The 12,048-nt window shown below is 45.4% G+C and overlaps 1 pseudogene; it reads right to left on the bottom strand.

The window, feature by feature from the left end:
- Positions 1 to 340: 340 nt before the first annotated feature.
- Positions 341 to 4,121, bottom strand: LOC141133928 (uncharacterized; annotated as a pseudogene).
- Positions 4,122 to 12,048: the final 7,927 nt, after the last annotated feature.

Here is a 12,048-nt window from a genome sequence, read left to right as displayed (position 1 = left end):
CAAGGTCCACTTCATTTGGGTTTCCTGACAGAGCTTGGCCAGTTGTGACTTGAGTGTGCGGTTCATCCGTTCAACTTTTCCAGAACTTTGTGGCCTATATGCGGTGTGTAGTTTCCAAGTAATCTTAAGTGCTGTTGCTAATTCCTGGAGGCACTTGTGGACAAAGGCAGGGCCATTGTCTGAGCCTATGGCAGAGGGGATTCCATATCTGGGGATTATCTCTTGAGTCAGTTTCAGTCCGTGTGGGCCATGCCTCTACCCAGTTTGAATAGGTGCAAACAGCTACTAACAGATATTTATATCCACCTGCAGGGGGCATGACAGTGAAGTCAACCATCGATTATTCCATTGGTGAGGCACCTACAGCTTGAACCCCAGGGGGTGGTATAGGTCCCTGTCTTGGATTATTGCGGGTACATTCGACACATCTGCTGGATGCAGCTTGTGCCAATGTGGGTAGCCGGGGAATATAAAAATGTCTCTCTAGGGCCTTCTCAATGGCTGTTTTTCCCATGTGTGTCCCCTTGTGAAATTCTGTCACTAGTTCAGTTGCTTCAGCAGCTGGGACAACAATTCTCCCGTCCTGCAGTTGATACCACTGGTCTTCCCGGTACTCCCCAGGTTCCGTCTTTATCCATTCCTGTTCTGCCTTTGTGTAAATTGGATCCCATTCAGAAAGTGGGACAGGAAACAGTGGGGCCATTATCTGTTGTAGAGGTTGTTGACATGCTGCATCTCTGGCTGCTTGATCTGCTTTCCTATTTCCTCTAGCCACTCGGGTGTCTCCCTTTTGATGGCCTCTGCAGTGTATCACTGCGACTTCAGAGGGGGCCCATACTGCCTCTAACAGTTCTAGTATTTCTGTCCCATATTTGATGCTCTTCCCTCCAGATGTAATAAGTCATCTCTCCTTATACAGGGCTCCATGTGCATGAAGGGTCAGAAAAGCATATTTGGAGTCTACATAGACATTTAGTTTCAGTCCCGCAGCCAGTTGCAATGCTCTAGTTAGTGCAATCAGTTCTGCTTTCTGTGCTGAGGTTCCCTGTGGTAAAGATCCTGTCTCTACCACTGCCTCCAGTGTGACAACTGCGTAACCTGCATAGCGGATCCCATCTTTTACAAAACTGCTCCCGTCAGTGAAGTATTCGGCGTCTGACTTTTCCAAGGGGCTGTCTTTCAAGTCTGGTCGACTCGCATATACTTCATCCATTACCTGGAGACAGTCATGAGTTAGGGGTTCTTGTGAGGTGGGGAGCAGAGTGGCTGGGTTTAAAGTGTTTACAGTCTCTAAGTGGATACGAGGATTTTCACACAGCATAGCTTGATATTTAACCATTCGACTGTTAGTAAACCAGTGATTTCCCTTGTAATCCATTAATGCCTGTACTTGGTGTGGGACTCGGACATAAGTCTCCTGACCTAATGACAACTTGTCAGCTTCCGCCACAAGGAGGGCTGTTGCTGCGATGGCCCACAGGCAGGATGGCCATACCTGAGCAACAGTGTCCAGTTGTTTTGAAAGGTATGCTACAGGGCGCTGCCAAAACCCCAAGTATTGTGTCAGGACTCCTACTGCTGTTCCTTGTTTTTCACTGACATACAAATAGAAGACTTTTTGGCTATCCGGCAGGCCTAGCGCAGGCCCCTGCATTAGGGAGACCTTAATGTCTTGGAATGCTCTGTTTTATTGTTCTCCCCATTGAAAGGGTTCCTTTTCTCCCCCCTTTGTGGATTCATAGAGGGGTCTGGCTTTTGTGGCAAAGTCCAGTATCCAGATTCGGCAGAATCCTGCCGCCCCCAGGAATTTACGTACTTGCTGTCTGGTAGTCGGGGTGGGAATCTGACAAACAGCTTCTTTCCTGCCTTCTCCCAATTGTCTCTGTCCTTGTGATACCCTGAATCCCAGGTACTTTACAGTCTCTTGGCACAATTGCGCCTTTTTCCGGGACACCTTATAACCCGCCTCCCACAGTAATTGTGACAGTTCATTAGTGGCTTGATGGCACTCTTCTCTATTTTTGGCGGCAATCAATAGGTCATCCACATACTGAAGGAGGACTCTATTCTCAGAATCAAACTTGAAGGATTTCAGGTCTTGGGTCAGGGCAGTTCCAAATAGTGTAGGGGAGTTTTTGAATCCCTGGGGTAAACGTGTCCATGTCAGTTGTCCCTTACCCCCAGTCCCTGGGTCCTCCCACTGGAAAGCAAAAATGCGCTGGGATTGTTCTGCCACTCTGAGACAGAAGAAGGCATCTTTTAAATCCAGAACTGTGAAATAGGTGGCCTCCCCCGGTATTAATCCCAATAAGTTGTATGGGTTCGGGACCGCTGGGTGGATGGTCATAACAGCCTGATTGACCACTCTGAGGTCTTGAACAGGACGATAGTCTGCTGTTCCGGGTGTCTGTACTTTGAGTAGAGGTGTATTCCAAGGAGACTGACAGGGTTTTAGAATTCCATAGTGTAGGAATTTGTTTAAGTACTTTTGTATTCCTATTAGGGCTTTTCGAGGGACTGGGTACTGTTTCAGGCTGACTGGAGTGGCTCCTGGTTTTAATTCAATAAGGATTGGGGGAATGTGTCTGGCTAATCCAGGTGGGTTACGTTCCGCCCATACTCCCGGGATGTCTTGTAATCTCCTAGGGGTTGGAAGTGGTTCCTCTGAAAGGGCAAACATTCTCCATTCCTCCTCCTTTGGTATGCTGAGGACCATAATACGGGCTTCAGAGGGATGGGGCAATTTTAGGATAGCCTGTCCGTCAGATTGGAAATATATGTGTGCTCTGAGTTTAGCAAGTAAGTCTCTGCCCAGCAAGGGAATAGGGCAGCCCGGCATGTACAGAAATTGATGTTGGACTTGATGCCCCCCCAAACTACAAAGTCTTTCTGTTAGGAAGGGTCTTTTTACTTTATTTCCCATGGCTCCAATAATGGTGAGTTGTTTGTCAGAGAGGGGGGCTATTTGTTGGGTCATTACACTGTGTTGGGCCCCTGTATCAATCATAAAGGCGGTCTTAAAGCCCCCTACGTTAGCGGTCACTACTGGTTCTTGGGGGGCCTAATGGAATGGGGCCCGATTGGCGTCAGTATTGATCTTCATCGGGATATACTGAGCCTGCCAACCCCACAAAGTCGGTATCTTCCTGCCTGTTCCTCTCATAGCGTCCATATTGGACTTGTCCTACCCGTAATTCTTTTCTCGCTGGGTCTGGCCCCCTTCTCCCAGGTCCTTTTGGGGGCAGTCTTGCTTCCAGTGTCCCTCCTCTTTGCAATATGCACACTGATTTTTTCCCAACTTCTGCACATAACTTCCTCTCCCCCCCCTTTGAGCCTCCATTGGAACGCTCTTTGTTTCTTTGAGCTTTTTCAGACAGCGCTTCAGCTAATAATTCAACTTTCTTTTTCATCCTTCGGTCATCTTCCCGTCTCGTCTCTATGTCCCTATTTACAAACACTTTTGTGGCTATATCCAACAGTTGGGAAATGTTCATTCCTGCAAATCCCTCTTGTTTTTGCAATTTTCTTTTAATGTCTCTTGTAGACTGACTGACAAATGCTGTATTCACCAAATTCTTGTTATCATCTGCCTCTGGGTCAAAGGGGGTATACAGTCTGAATGCTTCACACAGTCGCTCATAAAACTGTCCTGGACTTGTATTGGGTTGTTGGAGGACCTCACTAGTTTTAGCGAGATTAGTGGGTCTTTTGCCAGCTGACTTCATCCCCTCTATAATGGCTGTCCGGTAAAGGTGAAGTTTATCCATATCCCCCTTATCATTTGGGTCCCACTGGGGGTCTACTCGTGGATAATGGTCCCCAAGCCAACCCGGTGGGACCCATTGATTCTTCCCTAATTCTTCCATATATTTCTGCACTGCTTGGTTAATTCTGTGTCTCTCCTCAGTATTAAAAAGGGTCAATAAAAGTTGCTGACAGTCAGACCAAGTAGGGTTATGGGTCTGAATTATTGACAGGAGTAAATCTGTCATAGCTTGAGGCTTCTCAGAGTAGGCAGGGTTATGAGTCTTCCAGTTCAGTAAATCTGTTGTGGTAAAGGGGGTGTAAACTAGAGTCCGGCACCCCCCCCCCACCACCACCGCCTGTTCTCTTAGGGGCATTTGCAGAGGTATGTTAAAAGACGGGGCAAGGGTTCGGCCATTTGTATCGGGATTTCTCGGAGTGGAAGTGGACAAAGGAGTGGAAGTGGACAAAGGAGTGGAAGTGGACACTTGATTGGGGAGCCCATTGGCTACCACTGAATTCCCTATTTCTGTCCTACTCATACCCTGAGTGTTACGGTTAGGAGTATATTTACTGAGATTTGGCATTGACAAACTTGCTGAATCTGCTGTAGGTGGACAACAACTTAAGTCCTCTTGTCTACTGGGTGGGGCATTTGGACATGGTTCTGACCCGTCATTATCTGAGGTCCGTTCTTCTACATATGGGGGAGGTTGATCTTTCTCTTCGGGTTGAGAATATATGTGTTTTGTTTGTTTTGTCAGTGGCACTACTCTTGTCATAACCATAATTCTGCACTGTTCCTCTTTTGCAGCTTGAATCCACTGCGGATCTTCTGTCTATAACTTTTCTCCAACAGTCTATGTACAGGATCTGGTCATGTTTCTGTGAATCTGACCTAATATTCTCAAATAATAGGTCAATGGTCTCTAAGTCAAAGGTTCCCTGTGGGGGCCACCGCGTTCCATAGCGGGGCCAATCTTTCTTACACAATGTTATCAATTTCTCAGGGCTAAGTTTTAAATTGCAGTTCTTAGAAAATGCCTTCCTAAAGTTGGAGATCATGGCTTGTAGGGGAGATTCAATACTATGTTTCCCACCCATTCTTATAACCTAAAAGACACCAAGACAAACACAGAGGGTAGGGTAGATGATGAGAATTCAGTAAGGGGTCTGAATCCTTGACACAAGTAGGAACAATAGACAACGCTTCCCTTGGTCAGTGGCCTGGGCGCGGTCTCCCGGCCAGAAAACGCACTTAGAAGAGGTCAACTGTCACTTCACCACAAAGTGATGTCTCATACACACATCAATCATACCAGACACTCCCACCCAAAAATTACTGACTGACTGAGGATTCGTCCGAAAGATGCACAAGCATCTAAACGGATGTCTCTCTTGGAAGGTGATCAGGCTTCCCTTCTCTCGATCCGTCGAGAGGCTGGCTGGCTGTCTGACTGTTATCCAAAAACAAAAGTAAAAAGACTCTCACCTGTTCCCGTTGGAGCTCCAGTTATATATTTCTCAGATTCCCAGGTCCTTTTGACGCTACGGAGGTCGTCCACAGCAGGCCACCAAATGGGACACAGCGCAGTCTCCTAGATAACAGTTCTAGAAGGTGCCTTTTGAGACTACGATATAGCCCACAGGGCTGGCCTCTCGGACCACTCCTTGCAGTCCTGGTGGAAAACCAGACCTGGTGGAAAACCTGCCTCAACAGGTCACACCGATATTCCCCCCTCACGGCCAAATGCACCAAATAAAGTAGCAGAATATCGGTAAATGACGTTGGACAAAGAACTCTGGTATGGGAGATTTATTCCATTTTTCTGGCCAAAAAGAATGGACACTCCTGACCTGACTAGTGTCTACATGTCAAGAGTGCCTAATACATCTCATACAGTGTACATATAATTTTCAGCATATTGCGTCACAAGCGAACAGGCGGTACACTTCCGTTATACAAAACATTCTAACCTTTTCAAAATCAACCTATGCATCCTAAAATCAGACAAGTTCTGCAAACCATATATATTTTTAGCTTTATACAAAACTTTCGTTTCTCTGCAGTATGCTCTTGCGGTTCCTTTATCTGTCTTAAATGATGTCAGCGAGCAAGCTTTTTGCACAGAAAGAGGAATGTAGCAGATTCCTGTGATGGGGGAGTCACAAGTAGCTTCAACATGAAATACAAGAAATATGATTCTTAGCCGAAATTCTAAATCAGTCTTACTACACACATAACTATGGCCATATAAACTGACCCCCGTTCCCACTTCATTAATGGTTTCATATGGTTTTGTTCCCCAAAATTCAATTCCGGCAAATCTCTGGCTGATGTGTCATATCGTGCCTTTGACACTTGTCTTTTAAGCCCTAACTTTTCTGTAACATCTTGTATGACAGAGGGTTCAAGAAGCCTATTTTCTACTGGTAAGGAGGTCTTTAATCTCCTTGACATCAGTCTTTGTGCCGGACTACTATCCATGCCTTCAGTCGGAGTATTTCTCCAATGTAAAATAGCCTTCCATGGGTCTTTACCATCACTTTGTGCTTTCTTGCAAGCATTTTTAACAATCTTTACAGCTGATTCAGCTTTGCCATTAGTCTCTGGATGACATGGTGAGGAAGTAACATTCTCAAACTCTCATTCAGTGGCAACATTTCTGAATTTTAGGTTTGCAAACTGAGGGCCATTAACAGAAATCACTGTATCTGGTTGGCCATAACGTGCAAACTGAGCCTTGCACCTCTTAATTGTAGCTTCAGTGGATAAGTCAGGAAGAAGGTCTATTTCCCAGAAGTCTGAATAATGATCGACTAATAGCAGGTATTCTTTGCCTCCGTATTTGAATAAGTCCATACTGATAATCTACCACGGACGTGTAGATATCTCAGTGACAATTACTGACAAAATCTTTGATTTCACCATGCATGTTGGGCCAGTAAAGAGTATCTCAAGCTTGTCTGTAGCATGCTTAACCTCCAATATGGCTGGAATGTATGCGTAATAACATCTCTGCTCTCTGTTCACTATGACCCTTGGACCCTTGTACAAGATACCATTTTGTATGCTGATTTCATCTGGAAAGGACAAGTATTCCCTTACAATTGCAGGTTCTGCCTCTTTTTCATCTGGCCATCCACTCAAAACAATAGACTTCAAAGCCTGTAAAGTTGCATCACTGTCGGTGTGCTGTATGAGTTGATGTAGTCGCTGATCTGTGACATTAAGATAGTCTGCTTGATTGATATCAGCAAAGAAATGTTGTTCCTGTTGCAGCAGATAAATTGTACGATGCTCATGCTCACCTCCAGGTGCCACATTATCCGATGTAGCTCTGCTCAAGTATCACTGACATACATTTCACATCCTGGCTTGTAGACAATATTTAGGTTGTAAGTATCATGCTCTGCAAATGCTTGGGAACACACAAAAGGGTCTTCTTGAATGTAGATGTCAAAGGTTTGTGATCAGTTTCAGCTGTAATTGAATCCCGTCCATAAAGATAATGATGGAAATGCTGGCAAGTAAATACAATACATTCCTTCTCAATTTGAGCATAATTTTGCTCAGCTGATGATAGAGCTCAGGAGGCATATGCAACTGGCTGACCTTCCTGCAAAAGGCAACAACCTAGGCCATTTTTACTGATTTCACTTTGTATCGTAACAGGCTTTGCGACATCATAGTATTTCAACACTGTTGCAGATGTGACCAAGAGTTTTATATCCTCTACTGCCCGGTCATGCTTGGGAAGCCAGTGCCAAACTGCATCTTTGTCCAGAAGTCGCCCTAATGGCTCACACACCTCAGATAAGTATGGCAGGAATTTTGCTAGGTATGTAACAAAGCCAATAAATCTCTGTACCGCTTTGGCATCAGTCGGCTGTGGCATGTCCACAGTGGCTTTAATCTTATCAGCTTTTAAGCCTTGTGAAGATAGGATATGTTCATGTATTCTGACTTATTTTACCTTGAACTGCAATTTCTTTACACTAAGCCTCAGCGTCACTTACCTACAACAATCCAGTAGCGCTATTACATTTTCATGATGGTCATGCTCATCTTCCTCATCTGTATTACCACAGCCAACTATAAGAATGTCATCAGCTATTGGCTCAATTCCATGAAGCCCACCTAATAGTTCATCCTGCTTTCGCTGGTATACCTCAGGTGCTACAGAGACTCCAAATGGTAGTTTGAGCCATCTCTTTCTGCCCCAAGGAGTCCAGAAAGTGGTCACGTAGCTACTCTTGTCATCCAGTTTGCACTGAAAAAAGGCATCTCTAGGATCAACAAGTGTGAAGACACGTGCTTTGGGTAGTTTGTGCAAAATATCATTGAGTGTTGGCATTAAGTAGTGTGACTGTTTCAGGGCCATATACAGAAACTTAGGATCAATGCATATTCTGATTGTCTCAGGCTTTCTGATAACAACCATTTTGCTGATCCAATATGTAGGTTCTGATACTGAAGTTAGATGTCCGTCAGCTTTATATTTATCTAGTTGAGCTTTAACCTGTGGCTTAATGGTGATAGGCACGTTGTGTGGGGCACATTGTACAGGTTGAATGGTAGGATCGAATTCAAAATGAACCTCTCCTGGAACAGAGACTATCGGGCCCTCAAACACATCACTGTAGGTGTGAAGAATTTGCTGTTTTGTCAGCAGATTAATCAGAGATTTTGCAGGCTGATTATCAACATTGTGTAGCTCAGCGGGAATGGTAAACTGCATCAGTCCAAGGCACTCACATGTTGAACCCGATAATAGTGGTTTCTGATCTGCTTCAACAAGCTCAAAATTCAGTTTGAGTATAAAATCACATATGCTGCATTCTATTTGGAAAAGCCCCAATAATTCCATTAGTTCACCTGCATACAACTTTAGTTTGGTGCTACTAGGCTGAATGGGTGCTTTGGGTGCCAGTTTAATTTTGTCCTTTAAACTCATGACACCACACGTTGCACCCGAGTCCAGCTGGCAGGGTTTGATTATATTGTTTAATCTGAGATTTACAAACCATTTTTTGCCCTTTGTGTTTACAGCACCAATGCATTCTGAGGAGTAAACCATATCAGTGCTAAGCAGGTGTGCATCCTCTGTATCTGACATTTGCTCAATTGTGTGCAGCTTCCTTGCTACCAGTTTACTGGAGAGACGCACTCTTGCAAAGTGATTTGGTTTACCACATGCAGTACAGATTTTCCCATATGCAGGACCCCTTTCTTTCTGCAATACTTGCATGATGCAGGCTTCCTCCCAGGTCAATTGTATAGGCAACTCTTGTGCTGAAACGTGTGCTGGTGGTTCTTGAATCTTTGCTGTTGTTTAGAGGCTGCATTGATATTGTCAATCAGTTTATCCTGCTCCATAGCTTTCATATGTTTGTCAGTAAGTTCTGCGGTACAACATATCTCAATCGCTGTTTGTAGATCTAAATCATGTTTCCTCAATTGGTGGCAGCATATGCTTTTATCAGTGATACCCAGAACTATTTTATCACAAATAAGTTAATTTCTCAAAGAGCCATACTCACAGCCTCCAGCTTTTTCTCTTAGCCATTTGACAAACCTGTCTATTGAGTCACAGTCTGCTTGCTTACAGCAGCCAAATATATATCTTTCATATATGACATTTTTAGGGTGCCTGAAGAAAGCTTCTAATGCATCCAGAATGGCTTTAGTGTCACTCTTTTGCTCCTCTGTGAGGTTCAGATTATGCTTTTAAACATGGAGGAATTCACTACCCATCCTGCTCCTCAGTGTGACTCCTGCACTGCTGCAGGCTTCTCATTTAACCCTGTGGCTGGGGAGTAGTTCCCCAAATCAGCCCTGACATTGTCCCAGTTACTGCTGATATCTCCACTAACTCTCTTTGCCTCAGGTAGTGGAATACTGTTAGCTGCCATGATGCTGTTTTCCTTGCTTCAAATGCTCAGCTTCCAGGACAGAACTGCAATTGTTAGGTGGCACAATCAGTTCTAAGGACTCTCTCATCAAGGCTAGCAGGCTCTCAGTTTCACATGTGTAGAAACAGTGAGGATCCAGATACTTCTGATACCATGTTTCATGTGATGTAAGTAAAGATAGCAAAAGTCATTACTGCACAGAAGCCATGTTCATTGAATAATACTCAGCAGGAACAGGAAACACAACACATGACTGGTGTATAGCTGATTTTTGTGTGCTCCCCTTAACCAAAACCCATTCCACTACTTGCTTTACCTTACTTATAAAAATGATCACCACACACCTTCTGGATTAAATGGGCATCCAGCCCCTTTAATAACAAATAACAATTTTTATAAAAATAAACTCAATTTAAATATATATAACCATAAATAAATATATATATATAAAACAGAACTCTCTCTGTCTCTGTCTCTGTCTCTGTCTGTCTCTCTCTCTCTCTCTCTCTCTCTCTCTCTCTCTCTCTCTCTCTATATATATATTTACATCATACCACTGTAGCCCGATGACTGGTAGCCCATTATTTCCAGCTAGGGAGGGTACCATACGGAGATAGGTCCAACCCTCCCCGCACCATATCCTGTTTACCTTTCACCATTCAAACCTACACAAACCCGAGACCCATGCCACAGACTCCCACCGGTGACCACCTCACGCGTGGGAGGCCTGCCACAGCCGACAGGCCTGCTGCAGCCTATCCTGGAGCCCCAGGAACCACATGTCAATCCCGACGGCTGACAAATGTACCCCATTGGCCCTTAAGTACAGACCAATGTCCTGTTCCAACTTGAAATGGCGGACCACCAATCCACCATTGCGAACCACAAATTTGGCCACAGCCTTGTTAACCTTTATCCTGGTCTTGTTGATTCGCTCAACAGACCGGGCACCCCTCCAAGTTGCCCCAATCATATCTGACCACACCACCACTGTCTCTGGAAATGCTAACCTTAAACGTAAGAAATACCATTTGACATCCCGAATAAGATCCCTCGAGGCCCTGATACTCAAATCATTACCCCCTATGTGCAACAACAGCACATCCGGGGGCCTATCCAGCCTCGCGTACCGCTGCACATCAGGAAGGACGCGGGCCCACAGCATGCCCGGAATCCCAATCTATCGCACCAAAGCTTCCTCCCTTGGTAAACCCAACTGCCTTCCTTCCCGTCTGGCCAAAGCCCTTCTTGTTCCCCAATAGACGTTTGAGTGCCCCATAATCCATATCAGGCACACCGGGCCTGAAAGACAGAAAGACACAAAGGGAAACATAGACACACGCACTAATCTTCATTCATACCACCCCATTATTAACATACCACAACACATAAAGACATTACAAACAACACCAGACAGGACCTGTCTACCCGGGCTCCACCCTCAGACTCTTCCCCACAACCCTTCAAAGTAAATGAGGGCAAACAGAGTCAGAATCGTTGAGATTCCCAGCGACCAATCCGTTGCAAGATCTGGTCACTGACACCCCACCCCATATCTTGTTTGACACCCCACCTTGCCGCCTCCGTAGCCGCCCCAATTCTAAATGAATGAGATGAGTAGTCGCAAGGAGAGAAACCCCCTGCCACTAAACACTTCCTGAACATGGACACAAATTGATATTGCGACAACTGCGAACCATTGTCATGTACCAGAAGAGAAACCCCAACGGAAGGCCGTATTCCTAGCCACTCCCGGATAACCCTTACCGGGCATAATTCCAGCCCAGTCACCGCATGCAACACCACCTTAGCCCCTTTACCCAACTGATCAGTTTTTGATTTAGGGATGACCAACGTAATCAAATCGTCCGCTACTGATACACCCGACAGTGCCAGACCCCCAACCACCGACTTTGAGGGGCTCACCAATTCACCCACCCTCAAGGCCCCAAAAAAAGCCAACACAAAAGCTGTCCTGAACAGCTGTGCTTCAAATGAAGAAAAACAAACCTGGGGCAGATTACTCACCAAGTTAGTTAACATCCCCAACGGCACTGGCCTCCTGGAATCTGGCTTACTTCGCCCTGTCTGTAACCCCTCAAAGCTTTCCACACTATAAACGCCTTCGTGACATCCTCCACCCCATTCAGCTGGAACATGAACGCAAGGCCCGACATCTTCCTATTAACCGTGGCAACCGACACTCCTTCTTCGCAATTTTTACCCAGCAAATGCAAAAGTACCTGAAGCCTTTCCTCTTTGTTGGAACAACCGCCGACATCACTCACTAACTCCAGCCATTCCTGCCAAAACCGCTCATACCCTCGCCACATTGCGTCCGCTACCGAGCGCCGCACCAAAGCCATCACGGTATCAAGACGAGTTCCC

The sequence above is a fragment of the Aquarana catesbeiana genome, linkage group LG03 (assembly GCF_042186555.1).
Source record: "Aquarana catesbeiana isolate 2022-GZ linkage group LG03, ASM4218655v1, whole genome shotgun sequence".
Taxonomy (NCBI): Eukaryota; Metazoa; Chordata; class Amphibia; order Anura; family Ranidae; genus Aquarana; species Aquarana catesbeiana.
The sequence above is the reverse complement of the archived record's forward strand: the minus strand, read 5'-3'. Positions and strand labels throughout refer to the sequence as shown.